At 37.7% G+C, this 18,818-nt stretch overlaps 1 protein-coding gene across 11 annotated transcripts in view; it reads left to right on the plus strand.

Moving 5' to 3' along the window:
• Window positions 1–2,728, plus strand: part of LOC147499342 (SNARE-like superfamily protein) — a 39,526-nt gene extending 36,798 nt beyond the window's left edge. For all 11 annotated transcript variants that reach the window (XM_086561166.1, XM_086561165.1, XM_086561170.1 and 8 more), the window contains one exon: window positions 2,318–2,728. The gene's annotated coding sequence lies outside the window, so the exon portion shown is untranslated. The remainder of the gene's footprint in view (window positions 1–2,317) is intronic.
• Window positions 2,729–18,818: the final 16,090 nt, after the last annotated feature.

The raw sequence follows: 18,818 nt of genomic DNA on the forward strand, positions 1-18,818 counted from the left end.
AAGAAAGCGAGGGAAGAGAAGAAAGGTCGATCATCCATCATGTTACTGGATAGATCTATTCAGCTCGGAGACAAAAGCAAAAAACCTTTTTTATTATTAGAAGCTGAATGCCGGAAGGAGCGAAGACAACCAACCCCTAACCTAGGTTGTGCGCTAGCGCCCGTTTCCCCCCCTATCTTGAAGTAAAGCGTTGGAGTCTTCTTCCTCCCTACTGAAGGTGAAAGGCAGAAGTTAGGATATAAGTCCTAGAGCCACCTACTCCCTCGCACTAGTACAGCGGACAAGAGAATGAACACATTCCTACTACAATGCTGCCAGAATCCTCCCTTTGCACAAGAGAACGAGCACGTTCCTACGACAAATGCTTCCAGCGTGCCTGTACATCGCGTCATCGCCACCCATAAAGACTGAGTCCCCTTTTGCCCGCTTTGTGCCTGGTCTGGTATTCCCATCTCCAAAGAGCTCCCTACTTCCCACCTGGGTGAATAAAGGCGAGAACCTCTGTCTTCCCGTCGGGCTGGTTTCAAATGCTTTCGGTGTTTTCTGTGCACCGGGGATACAAAAACCTATAGGCGAGGTCTCTGGTCTCAAACGTCTTACTATGTTTGCCAATAAAAATGACTATTTTACAGCAAATAGGAAACACTGGGACTGGCTTGCCTTCCCTAAAACAAGGTCTATTTGAAAAAGCGCTTCGCCGCACCCTATATGGCTTTTACTCCCTTCAGCTTCATGGAACCCTACGGAAGGGTGAGTCTGTCCCCCGAGATCTCCCTGTCTTTAGGGTGTTGGTCAGGTGTTGTAGGTCCCTATAGTCCCCTTTTGCTCCCGCTCTATTCTCCGTCACTATCTTCAAATCCCGTGCCCACCCTATTTATTCTGTTCCCCCTCACTAACCTCTCTCTCCTTTTCCCCTTCGTCAAGCTAGCTTTAAGGATGAGGGAGATCGAAAGGAGGTCGTGAGTTAGGGGGTTTTCGGGTGTGATTGTTCAGATGGTACTGGTTTCAAAACAACCGTTCTTAGGACTTGCACGTGCAGTTCTGGCTGGGCAGAGGTAAGGTATATCTAATCACTTTCTTAATCATGTTGTTCCAGAAAGCACCTATTGGTGGCACAGAAGACAGAATAGCACTCCTGAACGGCTGGTGTGGCTAAGCTGACTTTGCCCAACAAGATGCAAAAGGTGTTGCCTCTATCCACATAGAAAGACATTACCCTCTTCCACACATCTCTTCGCTACCTAAGGCTCTAAACTAGCCTACTAACTGGGTCAGCGCTAGGATCCTACTCTTTATTTATGTGTCCCAGAGACCTATACTGTATGGGCCGGTCGGGTGCATTGAGTGAGTGCCCCCAGCTTGTCTTCTGTGTCTTGTGAAAGACGGCGAGGTATGTTCCCAGCTGCTTGTGTCCGGACAAGCGTATTCTGATTTGAGTGATGGCTAGCCCGTGGCTGAACAGGGTAATACAGAGACCATCCTTTACTTCCGTCTGCCCTTATACGAGGTAGGCTGCTCCGTCAATAGCTTCCTCGTCCGTGCCAATGCCTTTCTTAATCCTTATGTCTTTGTGCCTTACGTGGGTCAGCGAGGATCAAGGAACCGTTCCTTTTGCACTAATTAATGTTTACGGGCTCAACTACTTTCATGGTGTAGACCCTTCTCATCCTCAATCTGGCGGTCCCTCTCCCTTTTATCAACCCATCCCGTACCTCTACTTCCGTCCCATACCTTTGTCCCTTATCTTTCTCCTTTACCTTCTGACATCACTTTCCCATCCGGAAAGGCAAGTCAGCTGGTACTCGCCTTTCTTCTGGCAACTACTCGACAGGACTTCAAGGCAGCTAGAAAGCCAGCTTCATAAGGAAACAGGGTATTGCTGCTTCGATAGGATAAACCCCAATAGGCAGCTTCTTGGGATGCCCTTTTTCTTTCGTAGATGAGAATGAAGGGGTGATTGAATAAATAATGAATTTGTGTAGTTTCGAGAATTTGAGTAATTTAGAAGTGAACAAGAATGGGAAAAAATCCATTCCATTTGTTGAAAACAAGGATTTCTTTAGGAAAGGGTAGGTAGGAGACTGATAAATCACTTGACACCTTCTATGGTGGCACAACTAGACCAACTTATGTAACAAAAGTTACATGGCTCTGGTTTGACATTCAATCATCTTTGACCATCTCTTTTGAGAATCAAGTAGTCATGCAATAGGTAATTTCTAAGTGTTCCTCTTGTACTCTTGTACTCTTTTTTCATTTTCATTGAGTCCTGGTTTTCATTTATAGTCTAACAGACTTGTCTTCCTCTTATATGTAGGGCTATCAAGAAAAAGAAAGAAAAAAATGAGAAAGAAGAATGTTAATGGCTTTTGTGCTTAATTAAGTGGAGAAACGCAAGAGCAAATCTTCATAGAAATGGCTTTTGCGTGATGTTAAGGCGATCAGACTACTTAGTCGCCAACGGCGTACGTTATGTTTTAATTTTTTAATACCTAGTCGCATGGGTTGTAAGCAGCAACCTCAAAATATATGGTATCGCATGGTATTTGATACACCCTGGCCGTATCTGTGTATGTGTGCGGTTATGTGTGTGTACTTAGTTATATACAGTAGAAGTTGATATAGTTGCAGGAAATTAAAATAAAGCTTCTTGTAAAATGTGACTCCTTTCCAGTTGCTAGAATAATAATTGAATAAATGAAGGGTCGTGGTTTACCAAAAAAAAAAATGAAGAGTCCTGAACTCAAATTCAACTCGCAAAATGCTATAGGTATCAACATGCAACAATGTACTAAAGTTGCTGGCTAGTTTATTTTGTATTATAATTACCGTTTTATCTGAACAAATCTACAATAGCGTTGCTGCTGGAATTATTTTTTAGTCCTTGTTGAAGGATTTCTGGAATGGTGAAGTTATGGTAGAGCTGAATTTTTTGGTGACAACAGCTCAGGCAATGGTCTGTAGATATCTGTTTCCCCTCTTTTGTCTGGATTAAAGATAAGTGCAACCGATGCCCGTGGTTCTTTGCAATCATTGGCCAACACCCGATGTTGTACTCTCTTAAATTGGTCTTTTTTGAATATCTGCAGCCAGACCCAATAAATGAAATGGGAGAAATCTCAACATCAGTAATGAGAAGATCAGTCTTGTTGTCTTGCAACCCAGTTCCGCCTATGTACTAACAGGTATCCTGAGCATTCTTTTAGGTGTTTTTTTTTTATTCTGTTTTCCTTTCTGCTGTCTTTGTGGTTGTGGTTGTGGTTGTTGTTGTTTGTTGTTTGTTGTTTTTTTTTTTTTTGTCCTCTTTAGGAATTCAGCACTGCTGAAAACTAACTAAATTTTCAGCATTCAGTAGGGGTGGGCAATGGGCCAGGTCGGGCTAGCCCGACCCTAAATATTTAAAGCCCTTTAAATATTAGGGCCGGGTCGACCCGGCCCTAAAGTCAGTATAGGGTTGGGTCGGGCCGGGTCACAAGTCTAAACCTCAAACCCTTACCCTACCCTAACCCCTCTTTTAAAGGCTTTAGGGGGGCTTTATATATATATATATATATATATATATATATATATATATATATATATATTTTACTACATCAGTTTTAAAACTCATTTATATTACAAAATGCATAATAATCTACAAACTCAAAGTCCAACCAATCTAAGTAATAATCGCGTATAAGTTCAAAATTTAAAATGCACATCCACAATCTAACGAATCAAGACATCGAGAGTTGAATTTGTTCTTCCTCAGACTCAAACCTCACTAAAATTACATTTTAAATTGAAATACATAGACAAATAATTATATTATCATTTTAAAGGAAGAAGTAAGATATAAAAAGAAACATAATAGTTTTGGTTAGGGTCGTGGAAGTTGTTAAACTATTTGTAATATCATAAATTATTTTTATAATAGATTTAAACAAATATAATATTACCTTTCTTCTAATTTAAAAGTGATTCAAGCTTTGTATATGGAAATTAAAATATTGGCTTTTGAACAAGTGATGGAGAAAGGTTTGAGATTACAAATGTCATTTTTTCGACAAAGGTTGTTTTTGGTTTCTATGTTACAAATGTCCGCTCGTATTTTCTTTTAATGGTGTGGAAGGAAATATTTAGTTTTAGACTTGGCTTGGATGTGAATAAAAATATAATTTATAAGAAATAAGTGGAAAAGAAATTGAGAATAATAAGTTATGGACTTTGGCTTGATGATCAAAAGGAATAAAGTCTCTTTTTTTTATTAAATTTTAGTCTAGTGCTAATTGTTACGTTACATTAAGTTTTGACAAGTTTTGTTATATAAGACAAATTATTGGAAGTACCCTTGGGTGTTTGTGATAAATTACAAACGACAATGTTATTTTAATTGAAAATATTTAACAAAAGAGTTGGACAATTATGGTATATGTATTTATAGTGAAAGTGTGAAATAAGTAGGTTAGGGCTTGGTTAGGGGTCGGGCTAATGAAATTTTGAATTAAATTCGGGCCTATGTTTTTAATCTTAGCCCTAGCCAAATACTAGAAGGCATTAGCATTAGGGTAGGCCCCCCCGCCCTAAACTCTGTGAGGGCTTTAGTTGTGAGGGATTTATAGGGCTTAGGGTCGAGTCGGTCAGAGCCGAGTTAGGGTCGTTAGGGCCAAATTCCCACCCCTAGCATTCAGCATAGGGAAAGTTTTTTGTTGTTGTTTTTTTTTTAACCAAATCATATTCACATTTAGAAGGTCCAAGCCTGGCCTAGGTCCCGTTGGACATGATCGGATTTGGGCCTACTACATCACTAGTCCACCAAGTCTCAAATTTTTTATGTAAGCTAATAGTTGACAATGTACTAGTATTTAATTGAAAAAACTAGCAAAATTATTTTAGTTTTCAAGACTGGGCCATTATCAAACCGGACAGGCCGACAGGGTATGTCCATTCGGCAATTCGCCCAATAGCCTTATCAAACAATATTTAAAATCTAAGTCTGTCTTATTAGTTTTGATTCAATCGGGCTTTGGGCCTGCCCAGCCCTTGCGACAGAGTGGTGATGGAGTTTTTCACCATACCCAGCAATTAACTAATATATATAATACAGTTGAAACGACATAAGTACATCAAGGCCCAAAATTTCGATATCGGTCAATATATCAGTGTACCCAAAAACCGAGATATATCGGATATATCGGATATTTCGGTTTTTTTGGTGACCAGTCTAAAGTTTCTAAAATATCGGATATCTCACCGATATATCCGGATATCTCCGATATATCTCGGATATATATAGGATATTTCGAAATTTCAATATTAAATTATTAACAATTGGTCAAAAAGTCAATCGATATATATCGATTATCTCGAAATATCGATTATATCGGGCGATATAAACTTTCATATCGGAAATTCCGATATATCTCGGAAAAAAAGGGGTTCAATATTCGGTGGATATATATCGGAAATATCGATATCGGTGTACCAATTTACCGAGATATATCGGCGAGATATCGGATATCTCGGCGATATTTTGGGCCATGAAATACATAACCATGACAAACAAACACCACCCATACACAGAACCTTTACAAGCTCCTAAACATACCGTCCCAATTGCCTAAAATGTCCCCTGTCTTAGTGTTAACTGAAAGATATCATTATCGAGTTAAAAAAAAGAAAGATATTGCATTTGAGAATGTGCAAAAGCTGCTTATAACAGAAAATACTACTAGGCCCGAAGAATGTCCTCATCGGCCTAAACAGGGAGCCATTATTGGCTACTATTTGGCTCTAGTGAAACCTGGACCCATAAGCTACATATCATTTAGTCGTTGCCATCTTAGCATCGACATAGCTTCCACGTCAACAGAAAGGACTAAGAAGTCAAGTCTTGTGATCATGTCAACAAAATCCTAGTTAGTCCGTTTACATAGTAACTGGGTGTATGAACAAGCCCATCAAAATTGATGCACCATTTCACTTATTTGTTAGGTGAAGAAAAACTAATACAATTACAAAATCTATTGAATTTTTATCCAACATTATGGTGAAATATAGTTACAAAATCACCATGAACGAAATAGAATTACATTATAGCTGGGTAGAAGATAAAAATTAACACAAACCAAAAACAATGGGGGGTGCACGCAAACAAGTATATATATATATATGATAAAAAGGCCATACATATATACAATAAAAAGGGCATATCGAGCAAGATCCCCAACGAAAGGAAAAAAGTTACTTCCGAAAGCTAATAAAATATAGAAACTAGATAAAATTTGAAAATGATATCTGGCATCACTAGAAGAAGGATCGGAAATTCGGAACCACCTTTGTGGGCCGACAATTTTTCTGGATGGGTCAAACTATTGGAATCAAATGGACACTCGGGTGCTGTGAGTTGATAATATAATGGAAAGCAAAAACAGATAAATGGCGCCAATGAGCCATGCTACCCATTTGATGTTGTTTGGAAGTGTCATCGCTATGGCAGTGAAGAAGGAAAACACGGCAAATCCAACTCCCATTCGTTCAAGAACTTTTGCTGTATTGGGGAATTTGAAACGGAGAACAAGCGTAATCAGTGAAAACGAGAAGGCTAACAAAAGGGCCAAAGACAAGAAGTAGAAATAGAGAGGAATTTCATGGGGCTTAATTTGGAAGTATAGAGCCAGAAGCGTAACTACAGTTGGCAATGAGTAGCTGACAACAATCTTTGCCCAGTCTTCTTCTGGGTGAGAGTAGGTGTGTGGGCTTGGGGATTGCATTTCTTCTTCGGAAACAGATAGGTTTGGTGCTGCTTCTTTTGAGCTTAGACATTTCTCTAGGAAATTGAAGAAATCAATGAGCCAACAAACAAATAGAAAAGTAACTGTTTTAATGTAACTGACAACAGCCATGTATAAGTTTGTGTTTCGGTTAGGAAGTAGGAATAATATAATGTGTTGTGCAACAAGATGATCGAGCAAAGATTTATTATATATATAGCAGTTCTAGAATAGAGTATGCCTGCTGCACCGGGTAGGTATGAATCTAGGCCTTTGCACAGTACTTATGATGCAAATATACACGTACTTTTTGCTGTTATGAGTGGCCTCGATTGACTACCCCATATACAGCCTGCGCACACTAGCTTTTCTATATTATATATACATATATACACTTACAGAGCAGGGTTGTTAATTATGTTCGCTGATTTGCAAGTTGCAACCAACTAGTAATTTCGTTTTGGTTGCTAATAGACGACATTTGGTTTTCCTAGTGCAGTGCACATTTAGTAAAAACAGAACAAAAGTCCCGACAGTCTGACTCAGATGCTCGAATATGCCAATTCACCCGTCAGCCAGCGGATGTGCTACCATGGTTGGCTCACTCTCTTTTTGGTCTTTTATTCGGTTTCCAAGTCTCACTAGTCATTTTATCTTCACCAAAAAAAAAGTAACCACTAGTCATTCCCAGTCAAACCACCGACCACGCTTTTATTATCTTTTCGCTACTTGCCTACTTCCCAGTTCCTACCATGCACGCGGTCCGTTAGAAACTTCCAATCACAAACCCAAGCCCTTATGCCCAAGATTTGCTTATATTAGTTAGTGGGCCATGGGCCTCTATTTCCTACTAGCAAAGAATCACCATTTGCAGAGAGGGAGATCGTGGAATGTAAAGCTAAAGAGTCATCATAATTCGGGTTCGTTATTTGACAGACTCATAAAATAAAGAGAACACTTCCCCGACTTGTTCAATTGCCCTTATCCTTTCATGTCACTAAAGCTAGCTGTCTACTAACAAACTTCTCTCCTAAATTACCCTAAATGCCATTTTAGTTAATTTTGTCCCAAGTCTTTGACGAGCAAATCCTTTTTCAACTCCTGGTCAAGTCCTTACCTATATCTAAACAACTAAATGAGAACCAATTAGGCAGTAAACTTGATTTTTCATTTATGGGTTAATTAAGTAGAGCTAAATATATATATGTATGGTTAGAATTTATATGTACAAGTCCTTGTAGCTAGTATGATTGGGATACAAAAATATGCTTTCAATATATTTCAAGGCCGGAGCCATTACAGGCTTACAGCACATGATCTAAACTAGAGTCCACACAAAAAATCAACCATTAGTGCGTTACCAAATTTGTGATCACTGTTCTAAAAATCAGTCCAATCGGTCTAGGCGGCCACTTAGGCTTAGGCGAGTAGGCGGTCTCTAGGTGCTAGGCAGTGTCCAACTGACTTTCTTAGGCCCAAGTCATTTAAAAAATCGGTGGACCGACTAGTGGTCTAGGTAGCACCAATTAATATATGGTTCAAAAGAAGATGAAGGACCTAGGTGGCCTCTACTAACTATGTTCATCTAGTCAAGTTTTTTTTTTTTTTTTTGAATGATTAAATGTCAAAAATTAAAGGTCTGTGTAGGCTTAAGATTTGAATGAGTTAAAAAGACTAAAGTCTGATGTAAATTATGTCATTATAACAAAGAGTATGTTTTTATATGAAGTCGATATTCTTCAACTATTACGTATTTTTGCAATAAGTATTTTTATTTGTATTTATTTTTTGAGTTAGGGTAAATAATTTTCTTTAGTATAGGTGTGTATTATTATATATATTAGGAAAAAAAAACCGCCTAACCCGCTTTTAGAAGGCTTTAGAAGGATTTTAATATAATTTCTCCCCACCACCGATGAAAACAATCATATACAAAATCAAACTTAGCGTTTTTAGAACACTGCTTGTGATAATTCTTTTTGATTCGTACATCATAATCGTTTTATGGCATACAAGTTTCTTGCATTCACTCATTCATCATTCAAAAGTACTATCCACACATAATCCAAATCTTCCTTCTCTTTATTCCCAAAATGTTCTCTGCACAAAAAAACCCACCCAAACATTACTAAACAACATGACAAATAGAGGTGAATTCAACAACAACCAATAGTAGTTACCAAAAAAAAAACCAACAACAGAAGAAGAGTTAAGCTATTAAATACCATAAGAAAAGCCTACTAGCTGTCATACTGTGTCCCAAAATCTTTCATCCCTTCTCAACGACTCAACCTATGACATGATAATTCTAACATGAATATCTTGTTTTATATGTAAATAATTGAACATAGGAAAAATGAAATCTTACTAGTTTTTCACTCATATGAATCTTCCAATGACGTTAGGCAATGAGTTCAAATCTAAGCGATATGAACTTCCGCTTTCAACCGGGTTGTGCACAACAAATTGAGAGTTTGAACTTACATCTTGAACATTGTCTAGACATGTTCAACCATAGTACAAAATATCTCGATATATCGCGATATTTGGGGATATCTATCCATATTTCAGAGAAAGATATATAAATATCACGATATGTTTAGAGATATATACGACTACAAATATCAGCAATATTTCAACGATATTTGGGGATATTTAAAGATATTTTACGATATTTTATGTATATAACAATTTTATTTAATATTTACTATTATATTTCAAATAAATATAAATAATGTATCATGATATATCAAGAAATATCCACAATATTTACGATATTTATCGATATTTTAGATATATCCATGATATTTGCATGTGAAACAGTGTCAAATATCCCCAAAGAGGGGGATATATCCACGATACATATCCAGAAATTGAATATCGATAAATACCCATATCTTGATATTTTGTATTATGTGTTCAACTATATGAACGACTCCTCTGCAAATACTACACTTTCGTGATTTCTCCACAATTTAGAATAATAAAGGATCTCTAGTTGTGTTGTTCAGTGCTTTCTTACACTTCGACCCTATTAGACGTCCTTTATGGGGTTGAACAATTGGCTTAAACATTAGTGGATTTGGACTGTTTATAAGCTCAGACAATTGTTTAAATGTAGCATCCTTTTGGCTTATAGGCCATTGTTGATACTTACTTTCCAGATCTTCAAACAATGCTTTCAGTTGGTCATCTTGATTGTTCAATGTGACTTCAAAACACTGCTCATCAATTCTCCATTGCCGGTGTACCTTTGTAAGGTGCCCACTCGACACGTAGGACTATATAGAGTATAGAGTAGCATTTAAAAATATTGACAGTGGACCTTCTCAATAAATATATTAAAAATAAGTAAAAATTTGAGTATGTCTTCAGTGCGCGTGATGTATGGCTACGCACAATTCCTGACCACATATTTTCCAACCCGTAACCGGTAGCCGAAGTGCCCACCTAAGGGTAGCGTTGGCATTTCACATATTTTCATTCATCCCCAATTTATCGTGATTTTCTATTCTTCTCAATTAGATTGTAAATAATTGAACATACCAAATCTTCTCCCCTTTCACCTCTTCTTAAATTCATGGTCAATCATTTACTTCTTTCACTCTCTAAAGTTTACAACAAGGAAGTAGAGCAAAAAGAGTGACAAAGAACCAACAACACTACACGGCTTGAATACGTTTGAGGTTAGTTTATCATCCAATCTTTCAAGTCGATTTAATCTTTCCTCTTCTCTTTAAGGTACATTAGAATTTTTCATATTTAGGTCGTTTGTACTAAAAAAGTTTTCTTTATTTAGGTAGGTGCTCTTATGATTGAATCAAATAAGGCTCGATGATGACGAAGAGTTTCTTAGAAGTCTATGTTTCAAAGTTTTGGGTATGATGAAAGTGATTCTCTGGATGTGGAATCAACCCTGATGGAGAATGAAAATATTGACAGTAGTGATAGCGATGCTGAAGAGTCTGATACATATAGGGCTTATATAGAAGACAAAGCAACATTTTTATCTATGCAGTTCAAGACCTCGGACGAGGCCTACACTATTTATAATGAGTATGCCAAATCGGTGGCTTCGGTGTTCGTAAGGATGTTTATAGAATTCATCCAAATGGAGTTGCTATTAAGCGGAGATTTGTGTGTTCATCCCAAGGTCAATGACATGCAGATAAACTCCAATCGATGACACCCAAAAGAACACCCAGACAGGCCACTAGGTTCAATTGTAAAGCCTGCATTGTTGTTGTTTTGATTATGAAGCAAAAGTTTTGACTGCGGAAAGAGTTTATTGGGGAACACACACATCCACTTGTACGGTATCCGAAGTTCAATGTTTCTTCGGTCACATAGAAATGTGAGTCGAAGTCGTTGAATTTGCTACGATGCCTAAATGATGTCGGTGTTAAGTGAAATGCCAAGTGATGGGTCACTATGCACATATAGTTTGGGGGTTTCCTTAATGTTGGTTTTAGACAAAAAAAGACTTGTATAACAAAATGGGAAAAGAGAGGAGAAGTCGGCCAGATTGATGGCGACGCCAACACACTGCTTGCCAACTTAGAGGACAAGGTGAAGTTAGATCCTTTATTTCATTACAACTATGAGTTAAATGCGAGTGGGTAGTTGGCTGGGCTGTTTTGGGCGGATTGCACCTCCCGCCTGGATTACTGTAGCTTTGGTGATGTGTTGTTGTTTGATTCAACGCATGTGAGCAATCGCATCGTGATGCCGATCGTTGTGTTTCTTTGGAATCAACAACCACCTACAGACTATAGCTTTTGGTTTTGCTTTGATCATAAGTGAGTGCGACGACACTTATAAGTGGGTATTGAAATCATTTATTGATGCAATGTGTGGTGAACACCTTAAATCAGTCATTACTGATGGTGACGCAATGATTCGTAAAGCTTTGAAATCTATTCTTCCAGATTCGAAACACCGGCCGCGGCTTTTGGCACGATTGAAAAATTGCATCACCAATGTCAAAATCCCCGGATTTTCAACAGAGTTCATTTCTATTATGTTTATGAAATGTTCTCGGGAGAGTTCAAGAAAGGTGGAGACAACTAGTGGAAAAAAACGACGGTTAGTCATAACACATGGGTGATGAAGGTACGTAAGAAACGGGCGAGGTGGGCGAATCAGATCTTCATGGTGAGTTCTTTTGGCGGTTGCGTATAAACCAACGCTATGAAGTCTATTAACTCTGTTATAAGACATCATGTTAAGCCGGGATGCGGCTGTTTGAGCTATTTGAGAAAATGGAATTGGCAGTTGCAAATATCCGCCACCGAGCACGAAGAAGAGGTAAAAGGACCGCCATGACGGCCTTTCATTGGTAGCCACTTGATTGAATATGCAAAAGGCAGAATCCATCTATACACTCGAGCTGCTTTTCTTGCTTTTATGAAGTAGTTACAGGAGGAATCGATGTACACTGCAGAAGATAAACGTGATGTGGGTGACAATATTCGTGTATACACCATCAGCCGTCATCTGAACAGGCAAAAAAAGACGAGTGTGGAATACAACCTTTTAGAGCAGGATGCTAGATGTTCATGTGGGCTATTTCAGTCGTTTGGATTTCCATGTAGACATATCATTTCAGTTTACAAACACGAGGACCTTCGTGAAATACCCCAGAGCTGTTTTTTAAGGAGATGGACACGAGTTGCTAAATCTATCATTCCAAATAACGATCCAAGTTTTTCTTCGCAGGCTGCTTCCATTATTAATCACAGTGAGCTTATAGGGAAATGCAAGAAGATATGTTTGTGGGCTTCTCAAACAGCCAAAAATAGTGAAGTTTTTAAATCCATGTTATCATCTTTTTCTAGAGCTTTTGAAGGCAGTCCACAAGTTCCCTTTGAAATGCCTTATATTCCACCAGAAAGTGGTACAATGGATGGCATTCCGTCTTCTAAAGGCACCGCCGAGGTAGAGATGCCTTTCACCCCACCTAAAACCGCCCATCGTCCATTTGTTAATGATCCACCACACGTAAAATCGAAGGGTAGGCCGCATAAACGTAGTAGATTGAAAGGTCAGAATGAGACACGAAAGAAAAAGTGTGGCCACTGTGGTATCGTTGGGCACACAAGGCCCACATGTCCACTTTTGCATCCAAACGATGGGGGTAAGTTTCTTATACCGTTGCCATATTTCACTTGTCTGTTAACATTAAATAGTTACAAAAGTTTGTTGATTCTGATTTGTATTCGTCAATATCTTTCTTGTGGTGCACTGTTTTACAAGTCCAAGTGCTAAGCGCAACTATGTCGAGCGTGCTGCAGGAGTTGCCGATGTGAGTGAGGATGATGACGGGTTAAATAGAGATACTGGATGTAAGTGATAATTTTGCGCGTTATCTTCTTTTTATAAACGCAAGAAAATGTTTCTTGTTTGTTATTTTCATGGGTTCAAAGTAATGTTGCTTGTTTGGTGGGTTTAGTGGAAGTTGGTAATGAAGCGGGGAGGATCTTGAAAGACCAAGCAATGTAGCAAGTGTCGATCTACGGAGCACACAAAGTGTAGGTGTCCCGATTTGGAAGGTATGACACAATTTTTACCGGACGTAATTTTTCTAGTAGGAGTAAACTAAACTTAGATTGTACCATTAGAGTGACTATTTTTTCCCTGTTGAACTTATAGCGTTTCCCCCGATGGATGAGGTTGGGAGGAAGGTTTCGGAGAAATTCAATGTTGGAAAGTTTTATAGTGACGACGGAGAGTCTTTTTCCGTGATTACGGATGGTTGACGTTAGGGAAAGAGGAGTACAATGCTGCTAAGCTTTAGAGCAGTTGTTGCTAATCTTCTAACAAGATTTTTGTAAGCATTTTTGTAATATCGCACAATGGTGAAGATTTCAAGATTGGCTTCTAAATTATTTTGTAGCGGTATCTATGGTGTTATTTTCTTATTTTCTTTGGTTTATTCAATGAAATAGAGCAATATTCTATATGCTATATTGACAAACATTGTTTGTATATTCTATTGTTTCTTATTGTTGGGATGTTGGGTTGTCCCTCACCATGAGACAAGACCATCAGCAGACATATGTCAGTTCATAAATGGATCATTCGTTCTTCGTTTACGAAATAACGAGGAATATGCCATAAACAATAACATAATATTCTGGTATGACAAATATAGTGTCATATCTATCGTGGATTGTAGTATACTACCAAACGTATATATATTATAAAAAGTCACATAACATTCGAGTATGACATATATAGTGTCATATCTATCAGTGAGTATCTAAAATTATATGACATAACTCCTAGGAGGTCGGAAGATCTAAAATTATTGTGAATATACCTCACGGGTTCCTCCTCGTGATGATGAGGACTTGCCCGATTAGTACTAATTACAGAATGAGATTAAGAAACCAATTCTTGATTGTAATGCGGGGGGAGAAAGGGACTATGAACATCTCATTATTCATAGCTATCGAACTATGAACAATTCTACTTTCCGGTATGTTTTCAGATATCAGACGCATTTACTTAACAATCAATGTTCATAGTCATGAGCTATGAATATTCTTTGTTCATACCACAATTCGACTATGAACAATGATTGTTCATAGTTCGGTAGCTATGAACAGTGATTGTTCATAGTTCGGTAGCTATGAACACTCAATGCTATGAACAATGAGGGTTGAGCTATGAACAATGAGTGTTCATACCACAATTGATTGTTCTGACTATGAACAATGATTGTTCATAGTCATGAGCTATGAACATTCTTTGTTCATACCACAATTGGACTATGAACATAACAGAAGGTTGGAGCGCTTGCAGAGGAATATGTCATATGTTAACATAACATTCTAGTATGACAAATATAGTGTTATATCTATCTGTGATTCTTATGATATACTACCAAACAAATATATTATAAAAAGTGACATAACATTTGAGTATGACATATATAGTGTCATATCTATCAGCGATTCACATAACATTTGAGTATGACATATAGTATCATATATATCAGTGATTGTAGCGCTTATGACATACTACCAACTGTATAAAACTCATACTAGCATATATTATAAAAAGTAACATAATATTCGAGTATGACATATATCTAATTGTGATTGCTAGACCCAACGTATAAAACTCTTATTGACATAGCTTATAAAAAGTGACATAACATTTGAGTATGACATATAGTCATATATATCAGTGATTGTAGCGCTTATGACATACTACTACCAAACGTATAAAACTCTTATTGACATACTATCCTCTTAAACAATTGTTTTATTGTACCACCCATAAAGTATGATATACTTTCTGTTTATAGAACATGAGTACGATATACCATAAAGTATGATATACTGCTATATGACATTTTTATAACATATATCCATGCTTTTTACAATGCAATACCGGGTAGTAGGTCACGTACTATGTACTCTATGAAATATTAACTTATGAGTAATACTCGTCACACCCGATTGTCTCTCTACACACGGCAAATTTATTCCAAAAAAAATTGGTGCTGCTCTCTCCACACCCCATTTTTTGTTAATATGACCATTATAACCTTAAATAACTCTCTCCACATCCCATTGTAATTCAAACTTAAATAGCTCTTCACCATTACTTACTACTCCACGAACACTCCTACCACTCATGAAAAATTTCTCCCCTCCCTTTGTTGTTCTCTTAGGTTAGTCTTGAGTTACCTACAAAATTGTTGTTATTCCCACCAAATTTTCACTTTAAGAATGGACTCATGTCTTTCGGAAGCAACGTTCAAGATAAATTCTCCGCCAAAATCAAAATGATAACTTTGATTAGTGTTAAAAGTGACATGGAGTCAGCTTTTAACACTACCTGAATCAAATTATTATTCGATGATGAACTTTACAACAATGTTGAAATTAGCTATCCCGATATGACCGAATCAATCATTTACAACAATTGAGGTAATAATGTAATTTGAAAGCTTGTATTTTTATTTATTTTATCAATAACTTAGCAAAAATTTTCATCAATAGTATCTAAGATCAAGGGTTTATTATAGGTCTTCAAGATCGCCACTTGTTGATCCGATGGTGTTCGACATGGTTGGTATGAATGTTGGAGTTGTGGTTGTGATATCAAGGTCTGATAATTCGACTTGGATAAGACCTAGAGTTTTCTTGAGTTGCGAAAGGAGTGGAAAATTTAGACTATCCAAAAGAAATAAAAAAAATATTGACAAAAAACCAAAGAATATAGGCAATCCAGTTCAAGAAATGTGGTCATCCATTTGTGTTGAAAAGGGAATTACTTAAACGAAGGTGGATGGATACCGAGTGTTATGTGTGGAACTCATAATCATACTATGGGGAGCATCTTATAGGTCGTGCATTAGGTGGGAAGGTTAAAAGTGAAGAAAAATTGATTGTTCAGATTTGTCTTTGAGTGGTGTTAAACCGCGTGAAATTTTACCCTCTTGAAAAGAGAGATGACAATAATTTGTCAAACAAAAGCACTTTATACAATTATCGCCACAAGAATCGGTTGGTTCGGTTGAGTAGAAGAAACCAAATGCAAGAATTTCTAAGAAATTTAGAAGAATTTGGGTACACAGAGTTTCATAGGGATAATCCAGTAACAGGTGAATGTAGAGATTTGTTGTTTGCACATCCCCAATCAATTCATTTGGCAAAGTGTTTTCCCGAGGTCATTGTCATGGATTGCACGTACAAGACGAATGTCTTCAAGATGCCATTGTTTGAAGTTGTTGGGTTCACATCCACGATGAAGACATTCTGTATAACTGTATTGCTTTTGGGTATTTGGAGATTGAGAAAGAAGGTTCTTACCTATGGGTTTTGAAGAGGTTGCGTGATATTTTGGACTACAAAGCTACTTCTGTAAAGATAATTACGACTAATTGTGAGTTGGCACTTATGAATGCGATAGCTATAGTGTTTCCTGAAGCTGCACACTTCTTGTGTCGAGTTCACATCAGGAGGAACATCGAGACAAAGGCCAAAAAAACATTTGAGAAATTTGTTGAGTATGAACAATTTATGTTTATGTTCAAACGTTGATAACAGCTTCGCTTGAAGTTGAGTACTTGGAACACCTACGTTGTTTTAAACTTGAGTAACGGAGATCATTATGGTGTTGTGGAATACATAGAAGACCGAGTGGCTTTTTCAAGTACAAAGAAAGGTTTGTCTCGCTTTGATAGATCTCCATATGCATTTTGGTACTTCGAGCAAGAACCGAATTGAAAGTATGCATTCCTCTTTGAAGAGGCATTTGTGTTCTAGCAATAATGGTAACTTCTGCTTAAAACTTTAATTTGATTAGTAATCTCCGACAAACCAAGTGACGTAAATTGAAAGTTCTTTTAATAGGAGCTTGAATCTCGGGATCATCGTTACAAACAAAAACACATATGTGCAACTTAGAGGGTACATTTCTAGAGATGCATTGGATTTGATAGCAAAAGAGCTAATAAGGTCTATTAGAGTTGGGAAAGATGAAATTCGTTGTCGTTGTGTTTACAAGAGTATGTATGGGCTTCCTTGTGCGCATGAGTTATGTGAAATTGTTCTAATTGGTAGGGAAGCATCCCCTTATCTTTGATACACCCTAGGTGGAGACAGCTTAGTAGCACTCGATTGATCTTCCTAATGGGTCCTTTGATATTCAGCCCGAGCTTGCACAGTGCATTCGAAGAAGTTTCACCGCTCTCGGATGAACAAAAGGTTTTGATGCTGAAAAAGTGTGTAGAACTAGGTGATCCAAAGGCAACTTTCGGCGAGAGCCTCGGTCAACACCAATGTGAGGGGGTAGGCCACGGAATAAAAATTGGTGTGAAGACTTGTAAAGATAAAAGGGACACAAAGAGAGAGCCTTCACTTTTCGAAAGTATGCACAAACAAAGTTGAGGAACAAATTGTAACTCAAGAAAGCAAGAATAGTAAAGCCAAGAAGTTGGTACCATGCAAAAGAAAACCAAGAAGAACTCATATTCAAGTGTTTGTAGATTTACCTAAAATTGGGTCTAATGGGATGATGGGCTACGGACTTAAATCCATTGATACGAGACTTCATTGTGGATTGGCAAGATGTTGAACCGAATGGACATTGTGGATTTAGCGCGATTGCACGATGCTTAGGGTCTAATGGAGGTGATGCATGGATTATTGTGAGGGCTCTTATGTTGACAGAGATGATTTCCCATGAGGCAGATTATACTTCAATGATGGGTGGAGAAGAACGAAAAGAAGCGATCAAGACAAATCTACGATGTACAGTTCCATATACGATGAACCCCAAAGAATGGTTTGAACTTCCTTCAATGGGATTTTTAGCCGCTAATACTTTTCAGTGTGTCCCTGTCGTCATTGGAGAGAAAGAATGTATGTCATACTTTCCTTTGTGGGATCGCCTCCCGATCCAACTCGTGGTCCAGATAGCGGCAATAGGCCACATTGGAGGAGGCACACATTTTGTGAAACTCGTGCTTGAAGATGATAGTCCTATTCCGCCACTTGCTCCAGGGTGGGAGTCATTTGCATGGACAGAAGCTTGGGATTGGGCAACTATAATGGAACCAAGGATCGTGGAAGTGGTATAAAAGGGTTCCAAAAAATGTTATGGATTTAGACCTTTCATAACTATCCTTGTAATCGATTGTGGTTTTTGGCTTTAATATCTATTTTGTGTATGTGTATATACCGGCCATAAATTGCAGAATGTATTAGAATATGTCGAAATGGTATTAACTAGTTTTTGTTAAGTGCTCTGTAAATAGCATTAAAATGCAAGAATATGGTAAGTGCTTTGTCGGTTTAAGGTAGGAACCAAAGGCGATCGAGCTTCAAAAGTGAGCTTTATCACTTGTGTTGTGACAAAAAGAACACCACCTGCCTTTACAAAGACAAAGTGAACGAGGGACTGATGGGTTCTAGAACAAGCTATCTTAATTAAGTAATAAGAATTCAGGATCGGCTTAACTAGCAAGGATATTCCCCGCCATACAAGAAATGCAAAGAGATTTTTTTTTTTCTCTTGTAAACATAAGTCGAGAATATGTTTATGATG

Source organism: Coptis chinensis, chromosome 5 (genome assembly GCF_015680905.1).
Source record: "Coptis chinensis isolate HL-2020 chromosome 5, ASM1568090v1, whole genome shotgun sequence".
NCBI classification, from domain to species: Eukaryota; Viridiplantae; Streptophyta; class Magnoliopsida; order Ranunculales; family Ranunculaceae; genus Coptis; species Coptis chinensis.